Here is a 12,117-nt window from a genome sequence, read left to right as displayed (position 1 = left end):
GAGCCAATGGGCGATGTTTTCCAGAAAGTTAGGCAAATCCGTGAATTTGAAAAAAAAAAAAAACAGCTTGTTGGGGTTATTATATTCTCCTTGTATTGTGATAAATGACATGTAATCCCGATGTCATTTTACAGATAATAAATTATTATTTTTTGAGTAGGTCTACCTACTGACTGGGTTTTTTTTTTTTTTTTGTCCTATTTGTAACTATTTCTGCTTGCTGCCCAATGTTTGAAGACAGGTAGAGGACACTGTGATTGACAGCAGCGGGAGCCAATGACTCCCACTGCTGTCTCTGAGCCAATGAGGAGGGAGAGAGTCACTTAAATCCCCTTTCTGATGCTCGGTTTGAACTTCAGTAAGTCGTCTTCACCACATCTAGATGCCTAAATGCATTGAGTTGCTGCCATGTGATTGGCTGATTAGTAGTTTGTGTTACCAAGCAGTTAAACAGGCGTACCTAAAAAAAAAAGTGTCCGGTGAGTGTATATGCCCCCCATGGTGTGAGAGGTGGTTGCACGAAGAGGTCCCAACATACAGAATTTCTTGTTATCTTGACACTTCCCCATTACGATACAACGGCCATCCAGTGATTCTAGAACAGTGATGGTGAACCTTGGCACCCCAGATCTTTTGGAACTACATTTCCCATGATGCTCAGGCACTCTGCAGTGTAGATGAGCGTCATGGGAAATGTAGTTCCAAAACATCTGGGGTGCCAAGGTTCGCCATCACTGCTCTAGAGCATCAAAGATGTGACTTATCTCAGGGTGTCCCAAATGCCAATCCTAACACCTGCCAGTCCTTAGAGATGACCAGTGGCAGCTCGTGGTTATTTGGTTTGGGGGGGCAGCAAACAACCCCCCCCTCCGCCGCACCTCAAAGTCCCCCACCCCCTCTCCCCCTCCGCTCGCTGTCTGCCAGTCGGTCCACTTACCCCATCTAGGCGGCGGGCATTGGGTAGCGGCTCCTGTGTCTTCTCCTCTTCGCTTCCGCCGTGCGTCTCCTCCCCCTCCTCCTAGGCGTCCAATAGGATCGCCTGTCCTTTCAGCCAATCGGGTGACGGGTATCAGACCCGCTTCCCGATTCAGCCGGGAGGAGGATCAGTGTTACAACAGCGAATCTTCATTGGCTGTTGTAGCACCTGGGTGGGCTCGTAACGCAAATGCTCTGCGTCAGGAGCCCCCCTATTTTGCAGCCTATTAGAGCCTCTGTAATTCAGGCACCCGGTGTCCTTAAAGAGGCCGGACACATGAATAGGGGGTGGCAGCTGTGGATAGAGGGGGGCGGAGTTCGGGCGCCCCTAATGGACGGGCCGCCACTGAAGATGACCTAGAGAGATGGTAAAGCTTTTTGCCCTTGGTAGAGGATGATGGGGCAGCTCAAGTGTAATCCACTGTGAAGTTCATGCAGAGGTGTCATTTTGCCCCCCCCCCCCCTTTTTATGTCTCTTAAAACAGATACAAGTTGTCCCTTGGCAGCTGTTTCTATGATGCCACCGACAGTTGTCTCTGCTTTCCTATTGTGCGTCTGTCCTGTCTAAACCTGACCCATGCAACCAAGTAAAAGCGCAGCAAGCGTCATATTAGCAGCACAATGACAAAACCGCTTTCAAGAGACAACCTGCACCTGGCACAGGAGGCAAGTTCGTTTTTGTGCAAGAAAGTCTTAAGCTGGGCGGAGCAACAACATAAGATCCGGATTTCCAACTGCCCAACATGTTGTATAAAGTTTACCTTTCCCGTAGAGCTGTGCAATTAATCGTTAGGAATCGAGATCGCGATTCTTTTCCCCCCTCGCGATCATAACAAAGCATTTCCCCGATTCTGTGCAGAGTTCTCTGTGCAAGTCGAGAGCTGTCAAAAAAAAAAAAACAGGCAGTCTGCCAAGTTTCGCAACATTCCGCAGCCGCTGAGCGAACTATAAGCATTGTAACGTTTTGTTCTTAAGATCAAAGGAATGAACTGTGGTCAGTAAATGAGGACAGTTTAACCCAGGGGTCTTCAAACTACAGCCCTCTAAGTTGTTCGGGAACTTCAATTCCCATCGTGCCCTAGTCATGTCTGTAAATTTCAGAGTTTTACAATGCCTCATGGGAAGTGTAGTTCTGCAACAGCTGGAGGGCCGTAGTTTGAGGATCCCTGGTTTAAAGACCTAAAGACTAAACCTTTTTCTGACACTTGTTGGTTTCAACTTAAAATCATTATTTTTTGCTAGAAAATTATTTGGAACCTCCAAACATATATATATATATATATATATATATATATATATATAATTAGCAGAGACCCTAGAGAATAAAATGGTGGTTGTTGCAATATTTTATGTGTATTTGCGCAGCGGTCTTTCAAATGCCATTTTGTTGGAAAAAAAATACACTTTAATGAACTAAAATAAACTAAACAGTAAATTTAGCTACATTTTTTTTTGTAATATGTGAAAGATGACGTTACGCCACGAGAACCGTGATCTTTATTCTAAGCAAAAAAAAATTGTGATTCTCATTTTTCCCGGAATCGTGCAGTTCTACTTTCTGGTATTGTTAATTTATTGTTGCATCTCATTGTTTCCATTTATTTGCTTTATTTTTCTGTTTCTGCTTTTTTTTTTTTTTTAGTAAATAAAGAAAAGACCTTGCGAGCCACAACAGTCCAATGCCAATAAAGTGGAAAATAATAATACCCAGCTGCAGACGCAGATCACGTTTCATAACCGTGCAAATTAGTATAAAGAAATAAGTGCGTTGCGCTAGAATAAAGAAAATTGATGAATATACACCTAAGTGTAAATTTAAGCTAAATATGTATCAATCCAATAAACAAAAATCATATGTGACAAATTCATATAAAACAGCATTAAAGTGCAATGTGCATATACAATATCAGCAAATCCAAAGTGCATACATAGATATAGATATATAATATCCCCCTGATGAAGACACGTGGTCCCTGTGTCGAAAACGCGTAGGGGAAGGGCCAGGACGGAGCAACATGGAGTCTGATCGTGAGATATATGAATTTGTCACATGCTGTTGTTTATGAATTTGTCACATATGATTTTTGTTTATTTGATTCATATTTAGCTTAAATTTACACTTAGGTGTATATTCATCAATTTTGTTTATTCTAGCGCAACGCACTTATTTCTTTATGGCTTTTTTAGTACTTTGGGTAACAATGACAGCGTTTTTTTACTTCCCCGGGAAGCAATGCGATCTGAATTCATGTTGGAATATGTGGATTAAGAAAAAACTTTGAAGATAAAATAAAAATCCTGATTACAATTCTAATTGTGCTGACAATCGATCCCTAAAGCTGCGATTCATTTTTATTATTATTTAGGTCTTGCTTATTGTAAAAGGAAAAAAAAAAAAACGGCTCTACCCAAAAACCATCAGGTAAGTAGAAATAATGGAACTTTAAATGTACCATATAGAATAAAAATTTAAAAAAAAATACACAGATAAAAGCATATTTTATTCCGCATTTAAAAACATATACAGTATCCTTAACCACTCTGGAAGATTTCTCCCCCTTTATGACCAGAGCATTTTTTTTCATTACTTTACCTGGTATTTGTGTGGTCAAGCAACGATATACCCAAATTAAATGTCTTTTTTTTTCACACAAATAGAGCTTTCTTTTGCTGGTATTTGATCACCTATGAGTTTTTTATTTTTTTATTATAGGAACGAAAAAAAGACTGAAAATTTTTTACTTTGTTATATAAAAAAAAAAAAAATTATATATATATATATATATATATATATATATATATATATATATATATATATATATATATATATATATGTGTATATATATATATATATATATATGTATATATATATATATATATATGTATATATTTATATATATATATAATTTATTTTGTTTTATAACAAAGTATAAAACAATAAAATAATTCATAAAAAAAATATGTGTGTGCATATATATATATACACACACACACATATTTTTTATTATATAAATGAAAAAAGACTGAAAATTTTTACTTTGTTATACAACAAAATAAATTATATATATATATATATATATATATATATATATATATATATATATATAAATTAATGTAGTTATACATTTTGGGCAAAATCTATTCTGCTACATGTCTTTGGTAAAAAAAAAAAAAAAATTTCCAATAAGTGTATATTAATTGGTTTGTGTGAAAGTTATAGCGTCTACAAACTATGGGATATATATTCTGGAGCTTTAATTTTTTTTAATACTACTAATGGGGGTGATCAGCAACTTATATTTGGACTGCGATAGTGCGGCTGGAAATCTAACACTAACTGATGCTGTGGGACTAACTGCCACTGACATTTTTTCCCCTGTGTAATGAAAAAAAAAGTTAAGTAAAAAAAAATTATTTATTTTTTGCAAAGTTACACCCAAGCACATAAAATCCCCCCCCCCCCCCAAAAAAATTCTGAAGTCCCCTCACCTCCACATATACACACGTACGAATATAAACGCATGCGTCGGGGGCACCTACACATGAAAATGTTGATTGCGATACACATGTTACATATCGCCACACATGCCGGAGTAAGAGCAATAATTCTAGCACCAGACCACCTCCGTAACCCTAAACTGATGTCCTATAGGGGGCTTTTTAAGCATCACCTATAGAAAATATAGGGTACTGAAGTTTGCCGCCATTTCGCGGGCGCACGCAAATTTAAGGTTTGGCGGGAGGTCTTGGGAGGAGTGGGGAGGTTGGTTTGGGTGATATTTGGAGATTGGTGATGTATCTCGGGGCAGAGTTGTGAATGGATTTGTACGTTGTAGTTAGTGTTTTGAATTTTATTCGTTGGGTAATGGGAAGCCAGTGGAGGGATTGACGGAGAGGCATGCCGGACACTGAGCGGTTGGTAAGGTAGATGAGTCTGGCAGCCGCAGTCATGATAGACCGAAGAGGAGATAGACTGTGAAGAGGTAGGCTAATGGGGAGGGAGTTACAATAGTCAAGGAGAGAGATAACGAGGGAGTGAATACGTTGCCTAGTGGTTTCAACGTTTAAAAAGGGGCATATTTTGGAGATGCTAAAAAGGTGAAGTCTGCAAGCTTTGGACTGTGATTGGATTTGGGGCTGAAAGGATGGGTCAGAGTTCAGGACTACACCTAGTACCCTGGCATGAGGGGAGGGATTGATGGTTGTATTATTGATCTTGATGGAAAAGTTAGGGGAGGGGGCATGGGCGGAAGGGAGTATTATGTGCTCAGTTTAGGGAGATAGAGTTTGAGGAAGTGGCGTGACATCCATGCTCATGTCAGTAATGAAAGAGAAGACTGAAAGGGTGAGGTGGGGAGTAGAGAGATGGTACTGGGAGCCATGGGAGTTTATCAAATGACAAAGGGAGGAGGTGTAGATGCAGAAGAGGAGGGGTCCGAGGACACAACCACAGGATACCCCTACAGAAAGAGGAAGTGGAGAGGAGGAGACAACAGCGTTATAAGTAACATTGAAGGAGCGCTGTGATAGGTAGGAGAAGAACCAGGAAAGAGCGGAGACTTGTAGGCCAAGGGAGTTCTTTGAGGAGGAGTGGATGGTCAACAGTGTCAAAGACCACAGAGAGGTCTTGTAGTAAGAGTATGGAGTAGTGGCCATTGGTTTTAGCAGTTAGTAAATCATTAGGAAGCTTTAGTAGGGCAGTTTCAGTGGAGTGTAGTAAGCAAAAGGCAGACTGTAAGGGGTCAAAAAGGTTTATTGTCAGTGAGGTAGGAGCTCAGACGGTTGTAGACTAAGCGTTCTAAAAGTTTAGAGGTAAACGGGAGCAAGTAGATGGGTCTTGAGTTGTTCAGGCTGATGGGGTCCAGTGAGGGCTTTTTAAGTATGGGGGGTAATCAGTGCATGTTTTACATGGGAGGGGAAGGTGCCAGTAGAGAGGGAGAGAATGAAGATGTGAGTGAGGGAGCCTAGGACAGAAGAAGAGGGTGTGTGAGGGAACATGGTCCCGCAGACAGGTGGTAAGGCGGGCTTCTGAGAAAACTTTAGCGACCTCTTTGGTAGTAGCAAGGTCAAAAAGGGAAAGTGTTGAAGGTGGTTTTGTACAGGGTATGTTAAGTGGGATAGATATCTATGCAGTAGAGATTTCCCCATGAATTGCATCAGTCTTGAAGTTACTGGCAATCTGGTGAGCAGTAAGTGAGTTACTGGGTGGTGGTGGAGAAAGTAGAGAGTTAAAAGTAGAGAAGAGGAGAGTAGATCTGGAAAATGTCTCACTGCCTTTGATTAGTGCTGTGCAGTGCCACACGTGAGGGTTGCGAACACGCCTGAGCTCATCCTTACTGATCATTAGCCTAGTCTTATGACATCATGCACAGCTCTCTCTCTCGTGCCAGTTTGCCCGGGAGTGGGGATGAGTCATAAGAGGGCCAATGAAAGCTGCAGAGCTGGAGGTGCGCCTCTGTGTAAATCCAGGAAGTAAACAGGCAGCAGCTTCAGCAAATGTTTTTATTACAAATGATGTGAGCAGACTGCAGTTCCAGAAGAATGCACCGTCAGCACGACTTTCTACTCGTGTCAGGGAGACATTGGATACACAGCCAAGGCCAGGGAATATTTTGTCTTACAAAACAGGTTTTGGCTCTGGCTGATGGTCCCATAAAGGTAATTGGAATGCCGGTGTGAGGACAAAATTCCCTCCGTCATTGCATTGCTAAAAGATGATAATGATTTTCCGTCACCGAGTCCCGATCTTGTCTACTTTGCCTAAATATTCCTTTTTTCTTTGTCCCCCTGACTTAATGTCATTCATTACTCATTCAGGTTTATTCTGTAAGGCAGAGGCGGATGTGTGAAGTGCATTAGTCTGCGGCATTCGGTCGGTTTTCATTTTTCAGTGTCATGCAGAGCTGGCTGTCGATTGTGTGGCCTCCCAAACCACTTATACAATGCGACCCACTGACCGCAGGTCTTTGTAGCGTACAATTTTTTACACCTCCAATAATATAGTACATTTCACAAGTGGTTACATTTTCATTTCTCTTTTCATATATTTAAACGAGGGGTGGGCAACCTTCGGAATGTGGAAATCCACCTGAACAACATGAAAGACTTCAAAGATCACCGGGATTGAGAAATTACCCAGCAAGGCCTAACTAAATAGTAAGGAAAACTTAGAAAAATATAATAAAACAAATGTCACTGTAAAAATATAATCTTAGCCTACCTTAAAAGTAGACGGTATCAGTGTATTGGATCAGAACCAAGGTCCGATATTTTTATATCTGCCCCTAGTCAAATTGAATATAGAGGCAGAGGATGGTGTCAGTCAAGTGCAATGGACAATGTCCATCGTTTTTTTTTTTTTTTGTTAATCGGCTCTGTTGGCTGGCTTTGGAGAAATATCAGGGGTCGAAACAAACCCCTTGCTGTCTCACTTTTGAGACAGAGGAAGGAGATTGAGGACACACAGTCCTCAGTCTCCACCTCTGCAGCCTCCGCTGCACAGAATGAATGAACAGGTAGAGCTCTGCGCGGTCTCCCTGTTCATTCACAATCTGAAGCATAGTAAACACAGCTTGCTGTGCTTCATGGATGAATGAACACAGTACCGTTCATTCAGAAAAGGTAGGGGCCGGAAAAATGACATATTTACCAGCTCCTTCCCCCACTCTCCATCCTGAAACAACAGCCAGTGGGAGAGGAGGGGAGACTGGCAGCACTGCCAGGGGGGAGAGGGGCCAGGGGAGCACATGGGGGTGGGGGCGGGCAGCAAAAGAAGGGGGAATCTGCAGAGGAGAGGTGGCATTTACTGGAACCGATCCTCTGTATTTTCCTCCTGCAGTGCCTACATTGTCTGGTATTAAGCTCAACGGGACCCTAGATCCGTTTCTGGTGAAATTGAGGTAACAAAGGTGACGGTAACAGCCCACTTTAAACCAGCAGCTCCACCGAGAGTTATTGCTACACTACAATACGCATATACTGCAGGGATACATGAAATTATTCAAATAAATTGCATTGGCATCCGCCAAGTCAACCCAACGCGTTTCCATAGTCTTCATCAGGGGTTAAGGAAGTGGAAGCAATCCTATATACATCAAGAAAACAAAAGAAAATGCATAATGAAATTTATTTTCAATTTTAACAGATTGTACATGATTTTACTATTTCCATATGACATTCAAAGCAAGTATAATGCACTTACAAAAATATGATGTCCCCATCGCTATGCCTTGCACCTGGAGGTAGTGTGGTGCAGGGCGTAGCGATGGGGACATGCTATGCCCCATCCTACACCAATCTGTACCTGGGGGAGTGGAAGCGATACTTTCTCTCAGACAAGGGGCTGTCTGTGTACTCTTGCCATGTTTCTACATGGCAAAGGTACATAGACGACATATTTCTTGTCTGGGAGGGCCCAGTGGACATCCTATGCCAATGTCTTGAAGTTATGAATAACAATTCATTTAACTTATAATTTACGATGACTTTTGACCTGACCACTGTGACCTTCTTGGACACGAGTATCACCAAAATGCCAGATGGACATCTTGCAAGCGGTCTCTATCGCAAGAGTACAGCTGGCAATACCATACTCCATGCTCACAGCTTCCACCCTACCAGTCTTGTCAACTCAATACCTTTCAGTCAGTGCCTGCGACTGAGAAGGAATTGTTCTATGGACTCAACTTTCAAACTAGAAGCTGATAAATTAAAAAATAGATTTTTGGAAAGAGGCTATAGTAAAACTTGCCTTCGAAAAAGCCTTTAACAAAGTGAGTAGACTCCCTCGTGAGGAGCTACTCTTCAAACATAAAAAAATCACTAGTGAGCTTTCATCTGCACGTGTAATTTTGAGACATACTTTTATCGGGGGGGGGGCCCTCCCGCCAAGCTCCGGTCGTCTCCGCCGCTTACCGGAGCTGTTGGTAGCGTCCTCTCCCCTGACAGGCCTGGAGCCGAGTGAGGGAATGATGGCCCCCCACTCGGCTCCATAACATTAGATGGCGGAAGCGACGTCAAACGGCGCTTCTGCCCAATGGTCTTAAAGGGAAATTTCATTTTTTCTTTTTTTTTATTGTATTTAAGTGTAAATGTGAGATCTGAGGTCTTTTTGGCCCCAGATCTCACATTTAAGGGGTCCTGTCATGCTTTTTTTCTATTACAAGGGAGGTTTACCTCCCTTGTAATAGGATCAAAAGTGACCCAAATGTATTTATTTTTTAAAAAGACAGTGTAAAAATAAAAAGTAAAATAAGAAAAAAATTAAATAAAAAAATTAAAGCGCCCTGTCCCGCCGAGCTCGCTCGCAGAAGTGAACGTATACGTAAGTCGCGCCCGTATAAAAAAACGGTGTGAAAACCACACATGTAAGGTATCACCGTGATTGTTAGAGTGAGAGCAATAATTCTGGCAAAAGATCTCCTCTGTAACTCAAAACTGGTAACCTGTAGAAATTTTTAAACGTCGCCTATGGAGATTTTTTAAGGGTCAAAGTTTGTCGCTATTCCACAAGTGGGCACAATTTTGAAGTGTGACGTGTTAGGTATAAATTTACACGGTGTAACATTATCTTTCACAATATAAAAAAAATTGGGCTAAGTTTACTGTTGTCTTATTTTTTATTTTAAAAAAGTGTATTTTTTCCCAAAAAATTGCGCTTGTAAGACCGTTGTGCAAATACGGTGTGACATTAAGTATTATGACCACCATTTTATTTTCTAGGGTGTCTGGGAAAAAATTATATATCATGTTTGGGGGTTCTAAGTAATTTTCTAGCAAAAAAGAAATGATTTTAACTTGTAAACAACAAGTGCCAAAAAGAGACTCGGCCCTTAAGTGGTTAACCACTTTAAGACCAGCCTCGTTTTGGATTTTAGGTGTTTACATGTTTAAAACAGGTTTTTCTGCTAGAAAATTACTTAGAACCCCCAAACATTATATATGGTTTTTCTTCTAACACCCTAGAGAATACAATGGCGGTCATTGCAATACTTTTTTTTGCACCGTATTTGCGCAGCGGTCTTATAAGCGCACTTTTTTTGGAAAAAATTCACTTTTTTGAATAAAAAAATAAAACAACAGTAAAGTTATCCCAATTTTTTTTTATATTGTGAAATATAATGTTATGCCGAGTAAATTGATACCCAACATGTCATGCTTGAAATTTGCGCCCGCTCGTGGAATGGCGTCAAACTTTTACCCTCAAAAATCTCCATAGGCGACGTTTAAAAAATTCTACAGGTTGCATATTTTGCGCTACAGAGGAGGTCTAGGGCTAGAATTATTGCTCTCGCTCTACCGGTCGCGGCAATACCTCACATGTGTGGTTTGACCACCGTTTTCATATGCGGGCACTACTCGCGTATGCGTTCACTTCTGCGCGCGAGCTCGTCGGGACAGGGGGGTTTTAAAAAAAATTTTTTTTATTTTTATTATTTATTTTACAATATTTTATTTATTTTTACACTTTAAAAAAAAAAAAAAAAATTGTGTCACTTTTATTTCTATTACAAGGAATGTAAACAACCCTTGTAATAGAAAAAAGCATGGCAGGGCCTCTTAAATATGAGATCTGGGGTCAAAAAGACCTCAGATCTCATATTTACACTAAAATGCAATAAAAAAAAAAAAAAAAAAAAAAAAAAAAAAGTCATTTAGAAAAATGACATTTGAAAAAATATGCCTTTAAGAGGCGTGGACGGAAGTGACGTTTTGACGTCGCTTCCGCCCAGCAGTGTCATGGAGACGAGTGAGCGCCATCTTGGCCTCACTTGTCTCTATACACACCACGGAAGAGGACGCGATCACTTCCGCCGCTACCGACGGCTCCGGTAAGCGGCGGAGGGCACCGGATCGCGACGGGAGGGGGGGCCCCCTCTCCCGCCACTGATAAAAGTGATCTAGCGGCGATTCCGCCGCAGGGACCACTTTTATCAGAAAGCCGACCGCCGCATGAAAACGGGGATACCGGGGTTATGGCAGCTAGCTGCTGCCATAACAAGGATATCCCCCTTCAAACTTACGACGTACATAGTCGTGCGGCGGTCGGGAAGTGGTTAAAGTTTTTTTCTTATTTTTTATACACCAATTTGTAACTAGAAAAGGTACAATTTCTGGGGAAATTGTGAAAGTGTTCTTGCCTCTACAACTGGAGTGGGCGGAGTAACTGGGTGGGGTGGAGTGGCTTGAGTAACTGTGAAAAGTGTTAAAAAGCTTAATATTTTAAAAAGTATAAATAGTAGTAAAAAAGTTCCATCATTCGCTGAAAGAGCTGAACATTTTTTTCAAAAGTAATTTTTTTTTTCAAAAATGAATTTTTTTTAATCAAAAATGATTTTTTTTTCTTCAAAAATGATTTTTTTTTTCAAAAGTAATTTTTTTTTTCAAAGGTAATTTTTTTTTTCAAAAATGAATTTTTTTATTTCAAAAATAATTTTTTTTTCGAAATTATTATTTTTTTTAAAGTAATTTTTTTTTCAAAAATAATTTTTTTTTTTCAAAAATATTTTTTTTTTTTCAAATATATTTTTTTTTCAAAAATAATTTTTTTTTTAAAAGAAATTTTTTTTTCAAAAATATTTTTTTTTTCAAAAATAATTTTTTTTTTTTCAAAAATATTTTTTTTTTTTTTTTTCAAAAATGATTTTTTTTTTTTTCAAAAATTATTTTTTTACTTTCTTCAAAAAATTTTTTTTTTTTTCAAAAATATTTTTTTTTTTACATGGGGCGGTCATAATGTTTTGGCTGATCATGGGGTGGTCATAATGTTTTGGCTGATCATGGGGTTGTCAGCTTTTGTCACTTCCCACTCTAGTTTTGAACATTTCGCCATTCATTCCTATGGGACCAATTTCGCCACAAAAACGTCATTTCGTGGACCATTCGGCAAAACATTCCACAAAGTAATAACACACCAATCGGGAACAATCCGCTCGTTTCGGTATATTATTTGTCTCTGTAGTGTGAAAACTGTGGGAGGAGTCTACAAGCATTATCAAGTCTAGCAGATGAAGTCACATGCATTTGGAGTGTCTCAGCATCTTGTGTTTACAACCACTGTTTCCTAGCAACGCTCATGCCCTGTTTATGCTTCCCAAATACTACTTCATCAAAACTGCCCCATCAGAATTACCCCATCAAAAC

The sequence above is a fragment of the Aquarana catesbeiana genome, linkage group LG08, assembly GCF_042186555.1.
Source record: "Aquarana catesbeiana isolate 2022-GZ linkage group LG08, ASM4218655v1, whole genome shotgun sequence".
NCBI lineage: Eukaryota > Metazoa > Chordata > Amphibia > Anura > Ranidae > Aquarana > Aquarana catesbeiana.
Note: the sequence above shows the minus strand (reverse complement) of the source record.